General features: G+C 45.4%; 1 long non-coding RNA gene across 1 annotated transcript; it reads left to right on the top strand.

The window, feature by feature from the left end:
- The first annotated feature begins 12 nt into the window (after positions 1–12).
- Positions 13–17,678, top strand: LOC130285025 (uncharacterized). Its single transcript, XR_008847223.1, has 4 exons — positions 13–117; positions 14,566–14,720; positions 15,706–15,754; positions 17,403–17,678. It is a non-coding gene; the product is annotated as an uncharacterized LOC130285025 (long non-coding RNA).
- Positions 17,679–17,800: the final 122 nt, after the last annotated feature.

The following is a 17,800-nucleotide window of genomic DNA, read 5'->3' as shown; positions in this document are numbered from 1 at the left end:
GGAGGTGGCGTAGCGCTAGGCGTAGTCACTAGAGGTGTGTCTCCTGCTCAGATCAGGGCTACAGTTCTCACCATTCACCTAATAAGAAAGTTACTGCTCAAGGTGAAATTGCGCAGGGTGAGACACCCAAAGACACCCTGTCCATACAGCATGTTAACACAGACATGTTGGCGGTAATAGCAATCACAGCTGGTGTTATGTACAGGTTTGGCAGAGGTGTCTGCAGAGCCGTATTCCGCACCGCCATTTTGTTGTGGACTAGACTGCAGAGATTCTATAGATTACCTCAGTGGTCTCCAACCTGTAGCTCTCCAATTGTGGGGAACACAGGTGGAAGAATAAGATCTGAATTATAATGATAATCTTAATGCTGCACACACTCAGGATCTGTAGGGGCCCCATCCCCATTTTGCCTGTACAGTCCCACATAGTAGAAAAGTGAATAAAACTTAACTTTTAATCCATACTTTAAAAACCAAGGATATCCATAATGAATAAAATGATGATGTGCAGGTAACCGACGCGTTTCGAGCCGAATCTGGCTCTTAGTCGTGGCGTCAATTCCATGTGCAAATGCTCTTTATATAGTCTAGGCTCCAAATGAGCTTACCCGGAGGCCGCTGAGCATAGGATCCGGGATGGAGGGACACATTCTCCCTACAAAAAGCCAGAAAACATGGCGTGGAACAGATGGATAGGAGCAGCAAATAAACGTGTACAAAATAAATATACTGATATTATTTAAACCATAAGATGTGATCTACACATTCATGTATATATGTTTGGGAACACTGCTTGTGTATTGTTTACGCTGTCTCTACCTACATAGGTCCACATTCAAAATATTTGGCTGTAGTTCACATTAGGTGTGAGACATTTATGCGTTTGCAATTTGGATGAGCATACTAGGGTAATTTAGGTATATACGGTATCATGTATTTTTATATATTTTTTTTTCTTTTTGACCTGGTTCACATTTATCTATTGATTTGCTAGCTACTGGTTTTCCGTTTATACATATTATTCAGGTATATTTATTTTGTACACGTTTATTTGCTGCTCCTATCCATCTGTTCCACGCTGTGTTTTCTTGCATTTTGTATGTAGAATGTGTCCCTCCATCCTGGATCCTATGCTCAGCGGCCTCCGGGTAAGCTCATTTGGAGCCTAGACTATATAAAGGGCATTTGCACATGGAATTGATGCCACGACTAAGAGCCAGATTCGGCTCGAAACGCGTCGGTTACCTGCACATCATCATTTTATTCATTATGGATATCCTTGGTTTTTAAAGTATGGATTAAAAGTTAAGTTTTATTCACTTTTCTACTAATTAGACTTTTGGAGCAGCTGGAGGCCCCCACTTTTTTGCCCTCCTCTTCATTTGTATCCGGGACACGGCGCGCTGTTTACCTGCCTTGCTCTCCTACCTTCACTGGATCTTCAGTCATTGGACTCCATAGTGGTGAGCTGAATATTATACATATTTTTTTTTCTCACAGTCCCACATACCAAGCCAAAAATGTGTGGTGTTTAAAGAGGTACTCCGGTGGAAAACTTTTTTTTTTTTTTTAATCAACTGGTGCCAGAAAGTTTAACAGATTTGTAAATTACTTCTATTAAAAAAATCTAAATCCTTCCAGTACTTATTAGCTGCTGAATACTACAGAGGAAATTCTTTTCTTTTTGGAACGCAGAGCTCTATGCTGAAATCACATGCACAGTGCTCTCTGCTGACATCTCTGTCCATTTTAAGAACTGTCCAGAGTAGGAGAAAATTCCCATAGCAAACATATGCTGCTCTGGACAGTTCCTAAAATGGACAGAGATATCAGCAGAGAGCACTGTGGTCATGATGTCAGCAGAGAGCTCTGTGTTCCAAAAAGAAAATAATTCCCTCTGTAGTATTCAGCAGCTAATAAGTACTGAAAGGATTAAGATTTTTTTAATAGAAGTAATTTACAAATCTGTTTAACTGGCACCAGTTGATTTAAAAAAAAAGAGAGTTTTCCACCAGAGTACCCCTTTAATGTCCATCCAAAGTGATTGTTTTTAAGTGCTCCAGGATGGGTTGGGTGGGGTTTATGTTATGTTAGTTTGAAAAGTTATTCACTGTAGAGGATTGGTAGGATTTTGACCACATCAATCTTGGAGGACAGTAGTTTACTATAGACAGTAATTGAGCAGTCATTTCCTTTGGGGACAGGAACCAGGAGTTGTGGTGAAAAGTGGGGCCTGGGAACATCCGCACTGCAGTGTGGGGGTTTGGGGTAGGTGAGTATAGCTTCTTTATTATTTTTACTCCATCCCTGGCCACATGTAACATTTGTTTTATTCACTTCTTTAACCCCTTAAGGACCCAGCCCAAATATACTTTAAGGACCCGGCCATTTTTTGCACATCTGACCACTGTCACTTTAAGCATTAATAACTCTGGGATGCTTTTACCTTTCATTCTGATTCCGAGATTGTTTTTTCGTGACATATTCTACTTTATGTTAGTGGTAAAATTTTGTCGATACTTGCATCATTTCTTGGTGAAAAATTCAAAAATTTGATGAAAAAATCGAAAATTTAGCATTTTTTTAACTTTGAAGCTCACTGCTTGTAAGGAAGATGGATATTCCAAATAAATTATACATTGATTCACATATACAATATGTCTACTTTATGTTTGCATCATAAAATTTACATGTTTTTACTTTTGGAAGACACCAGAGGGCTTCAAAGTTCAGCAGCAATTTTCCAATTTTTCACAAAATTTTCTAAATCGGAATTTTTCAGGGACCAGTTCAGTTTTGAAGTGGATTTGAAGGGCCTTCATATTAGAAATACCCCACAAATGACCCCATTATAAAAACTGCACCCCTCAAAGTATTCAAAATGACATTCAGTAAGTGTGTTAACCCTTTAGGTGTTTCACAAGAATAGCAGCAAAGTGAAGGAGAAAATTAAAAATCTTCATTTTTTACACTCGCATGTTCTTGTTTTTGAATTTTTACAAGATGAAAAATCCCCCCAAAATTTGTAACCCAATTTCTCTCGAGTAAGGAAATACCTCATATGTGTATGTCAAGTGTTCGGCGGGTGCACTAGAGGGCTCAGAAGGGAAGGAGCGACAATAGGATTTTGGAGAGGAAATTTTGCTGAAATGGTTTTTGGGGGGCATGTCACATTTAGGAAGCCCCTATGGTGCCAGAACAGCAGAAAACCCCAACATGGCATACCATTTTGGAAACTCGACCCCTCAAGGCACGTAACAAGGGGTCCAGTGAGCCTTAACACCCCACAGGTGTTTGACGACTTTTCGTTAAAGTCGGATGTGTAAATGAAAAAAAAATTTTTTTCACTAAAGTGCAGTTTTTCCCCTAAATTTACCATTTTTACAAAGGGTAATGGGAGAAAATCCCCCCCCCCCCCAAATTTGTAACCCCATCTCTTCTGAGTAAGGAAATACCACATGTTAGGACATAAAATGCTTTGCGGGCGAACTACAATGCTCAGAAGAGAAGGCGTCACATTTGGCTTTTTGAAAGCAACTTTTGCTGAAATGGTTTTTTGGGGGCATGTCGCATTTAGGAAGCCCCTGTGGTGCCAGAACAGCAAAAAATACCCACATGGCATACTATTTTGGAAACTACACCCCTCAAGGAACGTAACAAGGGGTCCGCTGAGCCTTAACACCCCACAGGTGTTTGACGACTTTTCGTTAAAGTTGGATGTGTAATGACCCCCAAAATGTGTAACCCCATGTTAGGACATAAAATGCTCTGCTGGCAAACTACAATGCTCAGAAGAGGAGGAGCGCCATTGAGCTTTTGGAAAGAGAATTAGTTTGGAATGGTAGTCAGGGGCCATGTGCGTTTACAAAGCCCCCCGTGGTGCCAGAACAGTGGAACCCCCCACATGTGACCCCATTTTGGAAACGACACCCCTCACAGAATTTAATAAGGGGTGCAGCGAGTATTTACACCCCACAGATCTTTGGAACAGTGGGCTGTGCAAATGAAAAATTTAATTTTTCATTTTTACGGACCACTGTTCCAAAAATCTGTCAGACACCTGTGGGGCGTAAATTCTCAATTTACCCCTTATTACATTACGTGAGGAGTGTAGTTTCCAAAATGGGGTCACATGTGTCGGGGGTCCATTGTTCTGGCACTATGGAGGCTTTGTAAACACATGTGGCCTTCAATTCCGGACAAATTTCCTCTACAAAATCCCAATGGCGCTCCTTCTCTTCTGAGCATTGTAGTTCGCCCGCAGAGCACTTTAAATTCACATATGGGGTATGTTCTTACTCAGAAGAGATGGGGTTACAAATTTGGGGGGGCTTTTTTCCTATTTCCCGATGTGAAAATGAAAAATTTAGGGTAACACCAGCATTTTAGTGAAAAAATATAATTTTTTTCATTTTCCCATCCAACTTTAATGAAAATTCGTCTGTGGGGTTGTTACGCCGAGCGCTCCGGGTCCCTGCTCCTCCCCGGAGCGCTCGCGGCGTTACTCTCTCTGCAGCGCCCCGGTCAGACCCACTGACCGGGAGCGCTGCACTGACATTGCCGGCAAGGATGCGATTCGCATAGCGGGACGCGCCCGCTCGCGAATCGCATCCCAAGTCACTTACCTGTCCCGGCCCCCGGCTGTCATGTCCTGGCGTGCGTGGCTCCGCTCCTTAGGGCGCGCGCGCGCGCGCCAGCTCTTTAAGATTTAAAGGGCCAGTGCACCAATGATTGGTGCCTGGCCCAATTAGCCTAATTGCTCCATGGCTATAATACCTCACTTGCTCCCTGGCTATAATACCTCACTTTCCCTGCACTCCCTTGCCGGATCTTGTTGCCTTGGGCCAGTGAAAGCGTTTAGTGTTGTCCAAAGCCTGTGTTTCCAGATCTTCTGCTATCCATATTGACTACGAACCTTGCCGCCTGCCCCGACCTTCTGCTACGTCTGACCTTGTCTCTGCCTAGTCCTTTTGTCCCACGCCTTCTCAGCGAGGTTGAGCCGTTGCCAGTGGATACGACCTGGTTGCTACCGCCGCAGCAAGACCATCCCGCTTTGCGGCGGTCTCTGGTGAATACCAGTAGCATCTTAGAACCGGTCCACCTGCACGGTCCACGCCAATCCCTCGCTGACACAGAGGATCCACAACCAGCAAGCCGAGTCGTGACAGTAGATCCGGCCATGGATCCTGCTGAGGTGCCGCTGCCAAGTCTTGCTGACCTTACCACGGTGGTCGCTCAGCAATCGCAGCAAATTGCCCAACAAGGACAGCAGCTGTCGCAGTTGACCGCCATGTTACAGCAACTTCTGCCACTGCTACAGCAGCAACCATCTCCTCCGCCAGCTCCTGCACCTCCTCCGCAGCGACTGGCCGCTCCTAGCCTCCGCTTGTCCCTGCCGGACAAATTTGATGGGGACTCTAGACTCTGCCGTGGATTTTTGTCTCAATGTTCCCTGCATATGGAGATGTTGTCGGACCGATTTCCTACAGAACGGTCTAAGGTGGCGTTCGTAGTGAGCCTTCTTTCTGGAAAGGCCTTGTCTTGGGCCACACCGCTCTGGGACCGCAATGATCCTGCCACAGCCACAGTCCAGTCCTTCTTCGCTGAAGTCCGTAGTGTCTTCAAGGAACCAGCCCGAGCTTCTTCTGTGGAGACTGCCCTGCTGAACCTGGTCCAGGGTAATTCTTCAGTAGGAGAGTACGTCATCCGATTTCGTACTCTCGCTTCCGAATTATCTTGGAATAACGAGGCTCTCTGCGCGACCTTTAAAAAAGGCCTATCCAGTAACATCAAGGATGTGCTGGCCGCATGAGAGATTCCTGCCAACCTGCAAGAACTTATCCAATTGGCCACCCGCATTGACATGCGTTTTTCTGAGAGACACCAGGAGCTCCGCCAGGAAAAAGACCTAGATCTCTGGGCACCTCTCCCACAGTATCCTTTGCAATCTACGCCTGTGCCTCCCACCGAGGAGGCTATGCAAGTGGATCGGTCTCGCCTGACCCAGGAAGAGAGGACTCGCCGTAGGGAAGAAAATCTTTGTCTGTACTGTGCCAGTACCGAACACTTCTTGGTGGATTGCCCTATTCGTCCTCCACGTCTGGGAAATGCACGCACGCACCCAGCTCACGTGGGTGTGGAGTCTCTTGGTACGAAATCTGCTTCTCCACGTCTCGCTGTGCCCGTGCGGATTTCTCCTTCTGCCAACTCCTCCTTCTCAGCCGTGGCCTGCTTGGACTCTGGTGCTTCTGGAAATTTTATTCTGGACTCTTTGGTGAATAAATTCTGCATCCCGGTGACCCGTCTCGTCAAGCCGCTCTACATTTCTTCCGTCAACGGAGTGAAGTTGGACTGTACTGTGCGCTACCGCACAGAACCTCTCTTAATGTGCATTGGACCCCATCACGAAAAGATCGAATTGTTCGTTCTTCCCAACTGTACCTCTGAAGTCCTCCTCGGTCTGCCATGGCTCCAGCATCATTCTCCCACCGTTGACTGGACCACCGGGGAGATCAAGAATTGGGGCCCTGCTTGCCGTAAGAGATGCCTCACCTCTGCTCCCAATCCTGTCTGTCGGGCCTCAGTGTCTCCTCCTGTGCCTAGTCTCCCCAAGGCCTATCTGGACTGTGCCGTGCCTCCTCATAGCCCCCGTCCTGGTGACACCTTGCCCCGTGCCAAGCTTCACCCTCTGCCCTCCCTCCCCATTCCCACTCCTGCTGAACTGCCTGCCTTTGAGGAAACCTTGCAATCGCTCCCAGTGTCCTCGTCCCATGTGAAGCAATTGCCGGACAAAAGAAGGGGGAGACCTAAGGGGGGGGTACTGTTACGCCGAGCGCTCCGGGTCCCTGCTCCTCCCCGGAGTGCTCGCAGCGTTCCTCTCTCTGCAGCGCCCCGGTCAGACCCGCTGACCGGGAGCGCTGCACTGACATTGCCGGCGGGGATGCGGTTCGCATAGCGGGACGCGCCCGCTCGCGAATCGCATCCCAAGTCACTTACCTGTCCCGGCCCCCGGCTGTCATGTCCTGGCGTGCGCGGCTCCGCTCCTTAGGGCGCGCGCGCGCCAGCTCTTTAAGTTTTAAAGGGCCAGTGCACCAATGATTGGTGCCTGGCCCAATTAGCCTAATTAGCTTCCACCTGCTCCCTGGCTATAATACCTCACTTCCCCTGCACTCCCTTGCCGGATCTTGTTGCCTTGTGCCAGTGAAAGCGTTTAGTGTTGTCCAAAGCCTGTGTTTCCAGATCTTCTGCTATCCATATTGACTACGAACCTTGCCGCCTGCCCCGACCTTCTGCTACGTCTGACCTTGTCTCTGCCTAGTCCTTTTGTCCCACGCCTTCTCAGCAGTCAGCGAGGTTGAGCCGTTGCCAGTGGATAGGACCTGGTTGCTACCGCCGCAGCAAGACCATCCCGCTTTGCGGCGGGCTCTGGTGAATACTAGTAGCATCTTAGAACTGGTCCACCGGCACGGTCCACGCCAATCCCTCACTGACACAGAGGATCCACAACCAGCAAGCCGAATCGTGACAGGGGTGTTCAGGCTCACTATACCCCTTGTCACGTTCGGTGAGGGGTGTAGTTTCCAAAATGGGGTCACATGTGGGTATTTTTTTTTTTTTTGCGTTTGTCAGAACCGCTGTAAAATCAGCCACCCCTGTGCAAATCACCAATTTAGGCCTCAAATGTACATGGTGCTCTCTCACTCCTGAGCCTTGTTGTGTGCCCGCAGAGCATTTTACGCCCACATCTGGGGTATTTCTGTACTCAGGAGAAATTGCGTTACAAATTTTGGGGGTCTTTTTTTCCTTTTACCGCTTGTGGAAATAAAAAGTATGGGGCAACACCAGCATATTAGTGTAAAATGTTTTTTTTTTTTTTTTACACTAACAGGCTGGTGTAGACCCCAACTTTTCCTTTTCACAAGCGGTAAAAGGAAAAAAAGCCCCCCAAAATTTGTAGTGTAATTTCTCCCGAGTACGGAGATACCCCATATGTGGCCCTAAACTGTTTCCTTGAAATACGGCAGGGCTCCAAAGTAAGAGAGCACCATGCACATTTGAGGACTAAATTAGGGATTGCATAGGGGTGGACATAGGGGTATTCTACGCCAGTGATTCCCAAACAGGGTGCCTCCAGCTGTTGCTAAACTCCCAGCATGCCTGGACAGTCAGTGGCTGTCCAGAAATGCTGGGAGTTGTTGTTTTGCAACAGCTGGAGGCTCCGTTTTGGAAACCATGCCGTACAAGACGTTTTAAATTGTTTATTGGGGGGGGGGAGACAGTGTAAGGGGTGTATATGTAGTGTTTTACCCTTTATTAGGTGTTAGTGTAGTGTAGTGTTTTTAGTGTACATTCACACTGGCGGGTTACGGTGAATTTCCCGCTAGGAGTTTGCACTGCGGCGAAAAATTTGCCGCAGCCCAAACTTGAAGCAGGAAATTTACTGTAAACCCGCCTATATGAATGTACCCTGTACGTTCACATGGGGGGGCAAACCTCCAGCTGTTTCAAAACTACAACTCCCAGCATGTACTGACAGACCGTGCATGCTGGGAGTTGTAGTTTTGCAACAGCTGGAGGCACACTGGTTGGAAAACCTTCAGTTAGGTTCTGTTACCTAACTCAATATTTTCCAACCAGTGTGCCTCCAGCTGTTGCAAAACTACAACTCCCAGCCTGTACTAATCACCGAAGGGCATGCTGGGAGATGTAGTTATGCAACAGCTGGAGGTATCCAACTACAACTCCCAGCATGCCGAGACAGCTGTTTGCTTTCTGGGCATGCTGGGAATTGCAGTTTTGCAACATCTGGAGAGCTACAGTTTTTAGACCACTGCACAGTGATCTCCAAACTGTGGACCTCCAGATGTTGCAAAACTACAACTCCCAGCATGCCCAGACAACAAACAGCTATGTGGGCATGCTAGGAGTTGTAGTTTTGCAACATCTGGAGGGATATAGTTTAGAGACCACTGTATAGTGGTCTCAAACTGCAGCCCTCCAGCTGTTGCAACACTACATATTCCAGCATGCCCAAACAGCTGTCTGGGCATGCTGGGAGTTGTAGTTTTGCAACATCTGGAGGGCTACAGTTAGAGACCACGGTCTCAGACTGTAGCCCTCCAGATCTACTTACCGGCTTCCGTAGGATCCTGGGAGCCGTCCTCTTCTGACGCACGTCACGCCGCCCGCCGATCAACGTCGCCACAGCCTCCGGACGGGTAAGTGGACGTCGGCGCCCGGTCCCCTTCGGTTCCCCGTTCTGCCCCGCCTATTGTGGGTGGGCAGGACGGGGAAAACGAAAGTTAACCCCCCCGCCCCCGGTCTGCTATTGGTCGTCGCCTCTGACGATCAATAGCAGACCAATAGCAGGGATAGGAGGGGTGGCAACCCTGCCACCTCACTCCTATGCCTACAGGGGGATCGTGGGTGTCTTAGACAACCGCGATCCCCCTTCTATTCCGGGTCACCGGGTCACAATAGACCCGTATGACCCGGAATCGGCGCAAATCGCAAGTGTGAATGTCTGATGACCCCCCTGGGCATTTGCACGGGGTGCCTGCTGATTTATATCAGCAGTCACCCCGGCCCGGTCCCCACCCGGCGCGCGGCAGGGGCCAGAATTCCCACGGGCGTATGGATACGCCCTGGGTCCTTAACCCCTTAAGGACCGGAGGTTTTTCCGTTTTTGCATTTTCGTTTTTTGCTCCTTGCCTTTAAAAAATCATAACTCTTTCAAATTTACACCTAAAAATCCATATGATGGCTTATTTTTTGCGCCACCAATTCTACTTTGTAATGACGTCAGTCATTTTGCCCAAAAATCTATGCTGAAGCGGGAAAAAAAATCATTGTGCGACAAAATTGGAAAAAAAACGCTGTTTTGTAACTTTTGGGGGCTTCCGTTTCTACGTAGTACATTTTTCGGTAAAAATGACACCTGATATGTATTCTGTAGGTCCATACGATTAAAATGATACCCTACTTATATAGGTTTGATTTTGTCGGACTTTTGGAAAAAATCATAACTACATGCAGGAAAATTAATACGTTTAAAATTGTCATCTTCTGACCCCTATAACTTTTTTATTTTTCCGTGTATGGGGCGGTATGAGGGCTCATTTTTTGCGCCGTGATCTGAAGTTTTTAACGGTACCATTTTTGCATTGATAGGACTTATTGATCACTTTTTATTCATTTTTAAATGATATAAAAAGTGACCAAAAATGCACTATTTTGGACTTTGGAATTTTTTTGCGCGCACGCCATTGACCGAGCGGTTTAATTAATGATATATTTTTATAATTCGGACATTTCCGCACGCGGTGATACCACATATGTTTATTTTTATTTTTATTTACACTGTGTTTTTTTTTTATTGGAAAAGGGGGGTGATTCAAACTTTTAATAGGGGAGGAGTTAAATGATCTTTATTCACTTTTTTTTTTCACTTTTTTTTTGCAGTGTTATAGGTCCCATAGGGACCTATAACACTGCACACACTGATCTTCTATGTTGATCACTGGTTTCTCATAAGAAACCAGTGATCAACGATTCTGCCGCATGACTGCTCATGCCTGGATCTCAGGCACTGAGCAGTCATTCGGCGATCGGACAGCGAGGAGGCAGGAAGGGGCCCTCCCGCTGTCCTGTCAGCTGTTCGGGATGCCGCGATTAGCCGCGGCTATCCCGAACAGCCTGACTGAGCTAGCCGGGAACTTTCACTTTCACTTTTAGCCGCGCGGCTCAGCTTTGAGCGCGCGGCTAAAGGGTTAATAGCGCGCGGCGCCGCGATCAGCGCTGCGCGCTATTAGAGGCGGGTCCCGGCTTCACTATGACGCCGGGCCCGCCATGATATGACGCGGGGTTACTGTGTAACCCCGCGTTATATCAGAAGAGCAGGACCAATGACGTACCGGTACGTCCTTGGTCCTTAAGGGGTTAAGCACCAGGACGTCAAGGCGTATCCATACGCCCTAGGTCCTTAAGTGGTTAAAGTGTCTGTTTGGCGTGTGAAAAGTTTTTTTTTTATATATGTGACTTTACAGTAATTACAGCATATAGGATAAGTGTCTAATGGCAAGGGGGATAAGGTGCTCGGCACTAGAGTAATATTTTAAAGGGGTTATCCACCATAAGGTTATTTTAGTACGTACCTGTCAGACAGTAATGGACATGCTTAGGAAGGATCTGCGCTTGTCTTGGGGCTAAATGGCTGTGATGTGAGATTACCATAACACTGTGGCTGTCTTTTTGTGAACTGCTCAGACGGATCCCTCCAAGGAACAGCCCAGGATAAATGCAGCGCAAGGCTTCAAAGATAAAATGGTTTATTTACCCGGCATGCAATGCTTTTCGCTGGACAACCAGCTTCATCAGGCAACATGAACTGGGTATTTCCCGTTGGAGTTCGTTCTCTCACAAATCCTATAGTTCCTTGTTTGTAAGTGTGAGGTCACTTTCCTGACTCCCACACATCAGCCATCCCACCCATTGAAACACAAATGAGCTGCATTTCATTTAAAAGACCAGTGTTGCCTAACCAGGGGGCCTACAGCTGTTGCAAAAATATAGTTAGTTGCAGAATGAACTCCCTCCCACCCAGAGATCGCTCCACCCATTGAAGCAGGACAGGCTCCCTTTGCACACCTGACTAATGATGTCATGTCTCGGCCACACTACAACCTGGGAAAACCAGAGACCTTAGTAGTTTTGTATGCTGTTAAAAATACATATTGGGGCAAAAATGACAGAAGAATTGCGAGACCACCATCACACACAGGTACAGACACTATTGGGGAGATTTATCAAAACCTGTGCAAAGGAAAAGTTGCCCAGTTGCCCATAGCAACCAATCAGATCGCTTCTTTCATTTTGCAGAGGACTTGTTAAAAATGAAAGAAGCAATCTGGTTGCTATGGGCAACTGAGCAACTTTTCCTTTGCACAGGTTTTGATAAATCTCCTTATATATCACTATATTGTGAACTAAACTAACTGTACAGCCCCTGTAGCATAGTCAAATAAAAAAAATCTTGGAATACCCCTTTTAAGTAGTAAAAAATAACAAAAACTTTTTTAAGTTGTTTTAAAAATACTGACCCACGGTACTAAGCTAACACATGATTTTAACTACACAGTAACTACACAGTGTTTTTCCCATTTAATCCCACAAATAATATTAATATTATTCGGTTTTATTTGCAGTGCATTATATGGTAAAATGAAGGGCAAAACTTATCCTGGGGCTCTGTCAATGTAATATTAAAGGAGTAAAAGAGATAAAAAGTTGGACGAGGACGGCGCCTTCCTTCGGATAGAAATGAAATCAAAACTAGCCCAGGTTTGAATTAAAACCATAAAAAAGCAGTTTATTTGGTGCACCAAATAAACTGCCTTTTTATAGTTTTAATTCAAACCTTGGCTAGTTTTGATTTCGATTCTATCCGAAGGAAGGCGCCGTCCTCGTCCGACTATTTATCTCTTTTACTCCTGCATTTCACCGGACCTGCCAGTCACGGTAAAGGACGTAGGGGTAGCAACCTTGCACCACCAATCTGGAAATCTACCATTCGGATCCCAAATGAAGCCAAGCGATCTGATCTGCCCACAAAGGTGTTGTGCCCTCAGCGCAACACACAACGGTAAGGTGCATTAACCTGCGCTTGATTGCTTGCACACCGACAATATTACACTAGGAAAAAACACTTACGCCTCTTAGCGAGAAGGAAAGAATACAAACTCACTGTGTCAGGAAGGGGTTAATGTCATGTGAACAGAATCTTACTGTATTCTATGGGGGACATGTATCATTATTTGTGTATGGTAGAAGCAGTTTACCCCTTTTGCCGACTTCTAAATTATGCGCAGATGCGGTAAATTTGTCAATCTTGTGCAATGATTTTCATAAATTATGGGCAAATATAGTAATCTCGTGTCGATAAGAGAGAAGATAAAACGGCGACTCACCAATCTTGCATCTTCCAACTTCTTTTATTGGATAAAATACTCACATATATGCATAGGAAAGGGGACATACACAGGGGAGGGGGGTAGAGAAAGGTGACAAGCTCCGTTTCACACTGTCTAGTGCTTCACCTTTCTGTACCCTACCCCCCACCCCTGTGTATGTCCCCTTTCCTATGCATTTATGTGAGTATTTTATCCAATGAAAAAGTTGGAAGACGCAAGATTGGTGACTCGCCGTTTTTTCTTCTCTCTTATCGACACGTGATTCATGCATTACTGTTGGAACTAGAGCACCGCCATACGTCAGAATTGCAGTTTACACTCACACCCCATATTCATCTCCTATTCACTCTGCAGTGTCGGGCTGTCTGGCATATTTAAATATAGTAATCTCCTCATACCTCCACTGTACACCGTCGCTCTATTTTGTATATGCTAATGAAATGCAAACAAGACAAAGTAGAAAATGCAGGCACTGCTAGTCTACCAGGTACAGTGACCCCCCCGACCTACGATGGCCCCGACATACGATCATTTCAACATACGATGGCCTCTCAGAGGCCTTTCCTATGTTGAAGGCAGCATTAACATACGATATAGGTATGGTCAGCTCTCAGGACACCCAACACGGCTGAAGACTCCAGCATAAGCAATAGAACAGAAATAGGTAGCCAGAGACAAAGGGTGCATACCCGAAACGCGTCCACGCTGACCATTGGTTGTTTGTTACCTGGCTGAGTCCCGCTTGCATGCGGTTTTATGAGATCTGAATAAACAGAACTTTTCATTGTACCACTGGCTACCTATTTCTGTTCTATTAACATACGATGCTTTTGTATGTTGAGGCCATCGCATAAACGGCTATCCGGCAACGCAGACTGCTTCAGCTGCCACCGGATAGCCGTTTACGGTGCCCCGTGTGGTCCGCTGTCAATCACTCACCTGTCCTCGGGGCTCCGGCGCGTCCTCTTCGGGATCCCCTTCATCGTCGGTGCTCTCCATCGTCGTCATCACGTCGCTGTGCACGCCGTCCCGTCATCTAATAGGAGCGGCGTGCGTAGTGATGTGATGGTGGCAATGGAGAGCGAGGATGCCGGGGAAGCAGAGGCCTTGCCGGAGCATCGGAGACACCTCGGGGACGCGGCGACAGCGATGGAAGGCTACATCCAGGGCAGCGGTGATGGTCCAGAGCGGCGGGGACAGGTGAGTACAACTTCCTCTACCAGTGGTCTTCAACCTGCGGACCTCCAGATGTTGCAAAACTACAACTCCCAGCATGCCTGTCCGGGCATGCTGGGTGTTGTAGTTTTGCAACATCTGGAGGTCCGCAGGTTGTAGGCCACTGTCCTATACTTTACATTGCACGGATCCCTCAACATACAATGGTTTCAACAAAGGATGGTCCATTTGGAACGGATTACCATCGTATGTTGAGGGACCACTGTACAGTCAATTGCAGACACATCCAAGTGGAGAACTTCGGTGCACAGAGTACATATAAGATGGTGCTCATTCGTGGAAACAACAGCGTGTAATGAAATCCAATATGAAAGAATACAAAGGCACTCACCAGGTACAATGTGGCTTCTTTATTTCAGATAATACAAACAGACAGGTTAAGAGCGGCAACATGCCGCAGCGAGTGTGAGACGCCAGTGCCCACAAAGTTCCTTACGGAACTTCGACAGACTAATTCCTCTGACTTGTGCTCCATATCGTAAGTACACTCCCCCTTCAGTGACATGGGACACAGGTGAGCGGAAAATGTGATACAAATAGAAAAATACATATATAGTGAATACAAATAGATATGTATATAAAAATATTCAAAATAACGTGTTAAAAAACGTTTTAACAGCATATTATAGAAAGACTCCCATATCATTTAACCCTGCCCTTTCTTGCGCTCGTGTTCTTAGAATCCATCTTGCCTCTGTTTCGTGTAGTTTTTTAACAATATCTTGACCTCCTTCTGCATATACTTTCTGTATGCCCATAAATGATCATTTATCTGTACGCCCGTTGTGTTCAGTGTTGATATGTTCTATAAGTCTGGGTGAACCTTTGCCAGTAGTTATAGATATAACATGTTCTCTAAAGCGTACATTAACTGGTCTAATTTTACTTCCAATATAGTAACATTTGCATGTTATTGCATATACTATACTGGGGACCCCCGCAATATTGCATGCGGCAGCCACCTGTTTCTTGTCCGGAAGCACTGGAGGGTCTGGGTCGCGACCATGGAACGGAAGTCCGTGACGTCAGGATTCCGCCCCCCCCCCCCCCTGTCTGACGTCACGCCCCTTCCCCTAAATGCAAGTCTATGGGAGGGGGCGTGACGGCCGTCACACGGGGGCGGAGTACTGACGTCATGGACTTCTGTTCCCGTGGTCGCGACCCAGACCCTCCAGTGCTTCCGGACAAGAAACAGGTAGGTGCCGCATGCAATATTGCGGGGGTCCCCAGTGGCGGGACCCCCGCAATCAGATATCTTATCCCCTATCCTTTGGATAGGGGATAAGATGTCTAGGGTGGGAGTACCCCTTTAAGTGCTTGTTTACACCACCTATTGACACAGTTTTTCCTGCTTGATAGTAAGTGCACCAGTTACAGTGGCCGCATTTCCAGTTCCCTTTTATTTGAGTTTTGTTTAGCCAATTTCTGGTATATGCTTTGTCTGTAGCGTATTGGAACATATTTAAATTGTAACCGTGGCCCTATTTTCAAAATTTTAGGATCCAGTGTTTCCTTGTAAATATTTTCAACATCCCTGTTGTCCTATAAGTAAGTAACCAACGTTTTATTTTAGGTAGATGTCTAATAACAACCTTAATGGATCTGGCCTGCAGGGGATGATGCCTTTATCTTTGCACTTAAAGAAGATGAAGATCAATATCCAATATATAACAGGGGTGTGGAAATTTTATTTAAAAAAATTACTTGTCCACGGGACTAAAACGGAGCAAAATCCACTTGTCCGGGCCAATTTTCGCTTTTACACTCTTGTTTTTTTCTCTTTGCCCTATAATAGCCATAATTACCTACTATAATGATACCTTTTCATTTTTCAATAACATATTCTCCGAACCAAAAAATATATATATATTATCGGGGAGGTGAAATTGAAATAGTAAAAGATAATTTAGCAAATTTGGTGGTTTTCTTTTCTACACCATTTACCTTGTGGTTGAGCTAAAATGTTGTTTTGATACTTTAGGTTGTCCTGATTACAGCAATACCAGATTTGTATAGTTTCTGTCAAGTTTTACTAATTTTAAAAAAATTCTGAACTTTTTTGCATTTTTTTTATTGTCATTTTTTGACCCCTGTAGCTTTTTTTCTTCTTTTTTTTTTCGCATACCAGGCAGTATAAGGGCTAATTCTTTTTAATTGCTTTTTAACTTTTTTTTCTGGGATATTCTAAAAATTGCAATTCTGTGGTTTGGTATTTTTTTTTTTTTTTTTTTTTTTTTTTTTTACATTTACGTAATTTACTGTATGGGATACATAATGTTATATTTTAAGAGTTCATACAATTACGCACGCAGCAATACCAAATATGTTAATTATTATTATGTTTACATGTTTTCATATATGAAACGGGGGTGATTTTGAACTTTTAATATGGAAGGGGTTAATGTGTGTCTTTTAAACTTTTATTAAAACTTTTTTTAAATTTTTTTTTACACTTTATTAGACTTTTAGGAGGAATCATTAGATTCCTCATACAGATCAATAGAGTTCTATTGAACTCCATTGAACTGGGTGCTCTTTGAACCATTGATAGAGCCTAGGTCTAGCCAGGCTCTATCAATGACAGAGCCACAGACAGCAGGGAACAGAGGTAAGCCCTCCGGCTACCTCTATAGTGGATTCCACCACCCCCACCCCCCCCGTGATCACCCCACTAGCCCACCAGGGAGCATTCATAAGTCCCTTTGGACAGCTTTGACAGCGGTGATTTAAAGGGTTAATAGCCAGCCGTGGCGATCGCCGCATGCTGGCTATTAGCTGCAGAATATGGAGCGGGCAGGAGTCGGGTGCCCGCTCCATACAGACTGCTGAGAGCTGCCACGCTTGTCAGGTCTGGCCCTGCATGCCCGAAGCAAGGCTAAGGGACGGAAAAATTCACCTGTCGGGCATTGGGCAATAGGAATTCCACATCCCTGTATAGGAAACATTGCAGACAATCATAACAGTATTTAAACTAATAAAGAAAGTAACACTTAAGAACATAATTACAATTATCAATTTGAAAGGCATAGGATAGAGAGGAAAGGTTGAACATTATGGATACATATTCCATTCTTGCTACGTGCAGTCCAATATGGATTATGTTTGCGTAAAAAGTATGGTCATTGCGGAAGTTTTCTGGGGCTAAATTAAATGTACGCAGTTAATAAATTCATGCGTACTGAATATATCCCTCCAGGTACACCGAAACCTACACATCTGGAGGAAATGCTCCACAAGAATGTACACAAAAAAGATGCAAAAAAATAAGTATAAACACAAACAAGGGGAAAAATCTTTGACACATGTCCCCCCATGTGAACTGTATTGGGCAACATTCGGAAAAAAAAAACATTCAAATATGCTTAAAATGCACATCAAAAAACAAGGAAAATCAAGAATGTCTTAAAAATTCACATGTATTTTTTCAGCCTACTTTTTATGCCATGTGAATGTACTTTATATGAGTTTACTTCCTGCTACAAACAAATTGCTTATGTGTAGATATGCAACATTGTAGCACAAAGCTGCCAACAGGGGGAGCTCCTATATTCTGTCTGGCAGAACTGTTGGCTGTTCTATTGAACACTACACAAG

This window comes from Hyla sarda, chromosome 8 (assembly GCF_029499605.1).
Source record: "Hyla sarda isolate aHylSar1 chromosome 8, aHylSar1.hap1, whole genome shotgun sequence".
Taxonomy (NCBI): domain Eukaryota; kingdom Metazoa; phylum Chordata; class Amphibia; order Anura; family Hylidae; genus Hyla; species Hyla sarda.
This window is presented reverse-complemented; position numbering and strand designations above follow the sequence as displayed.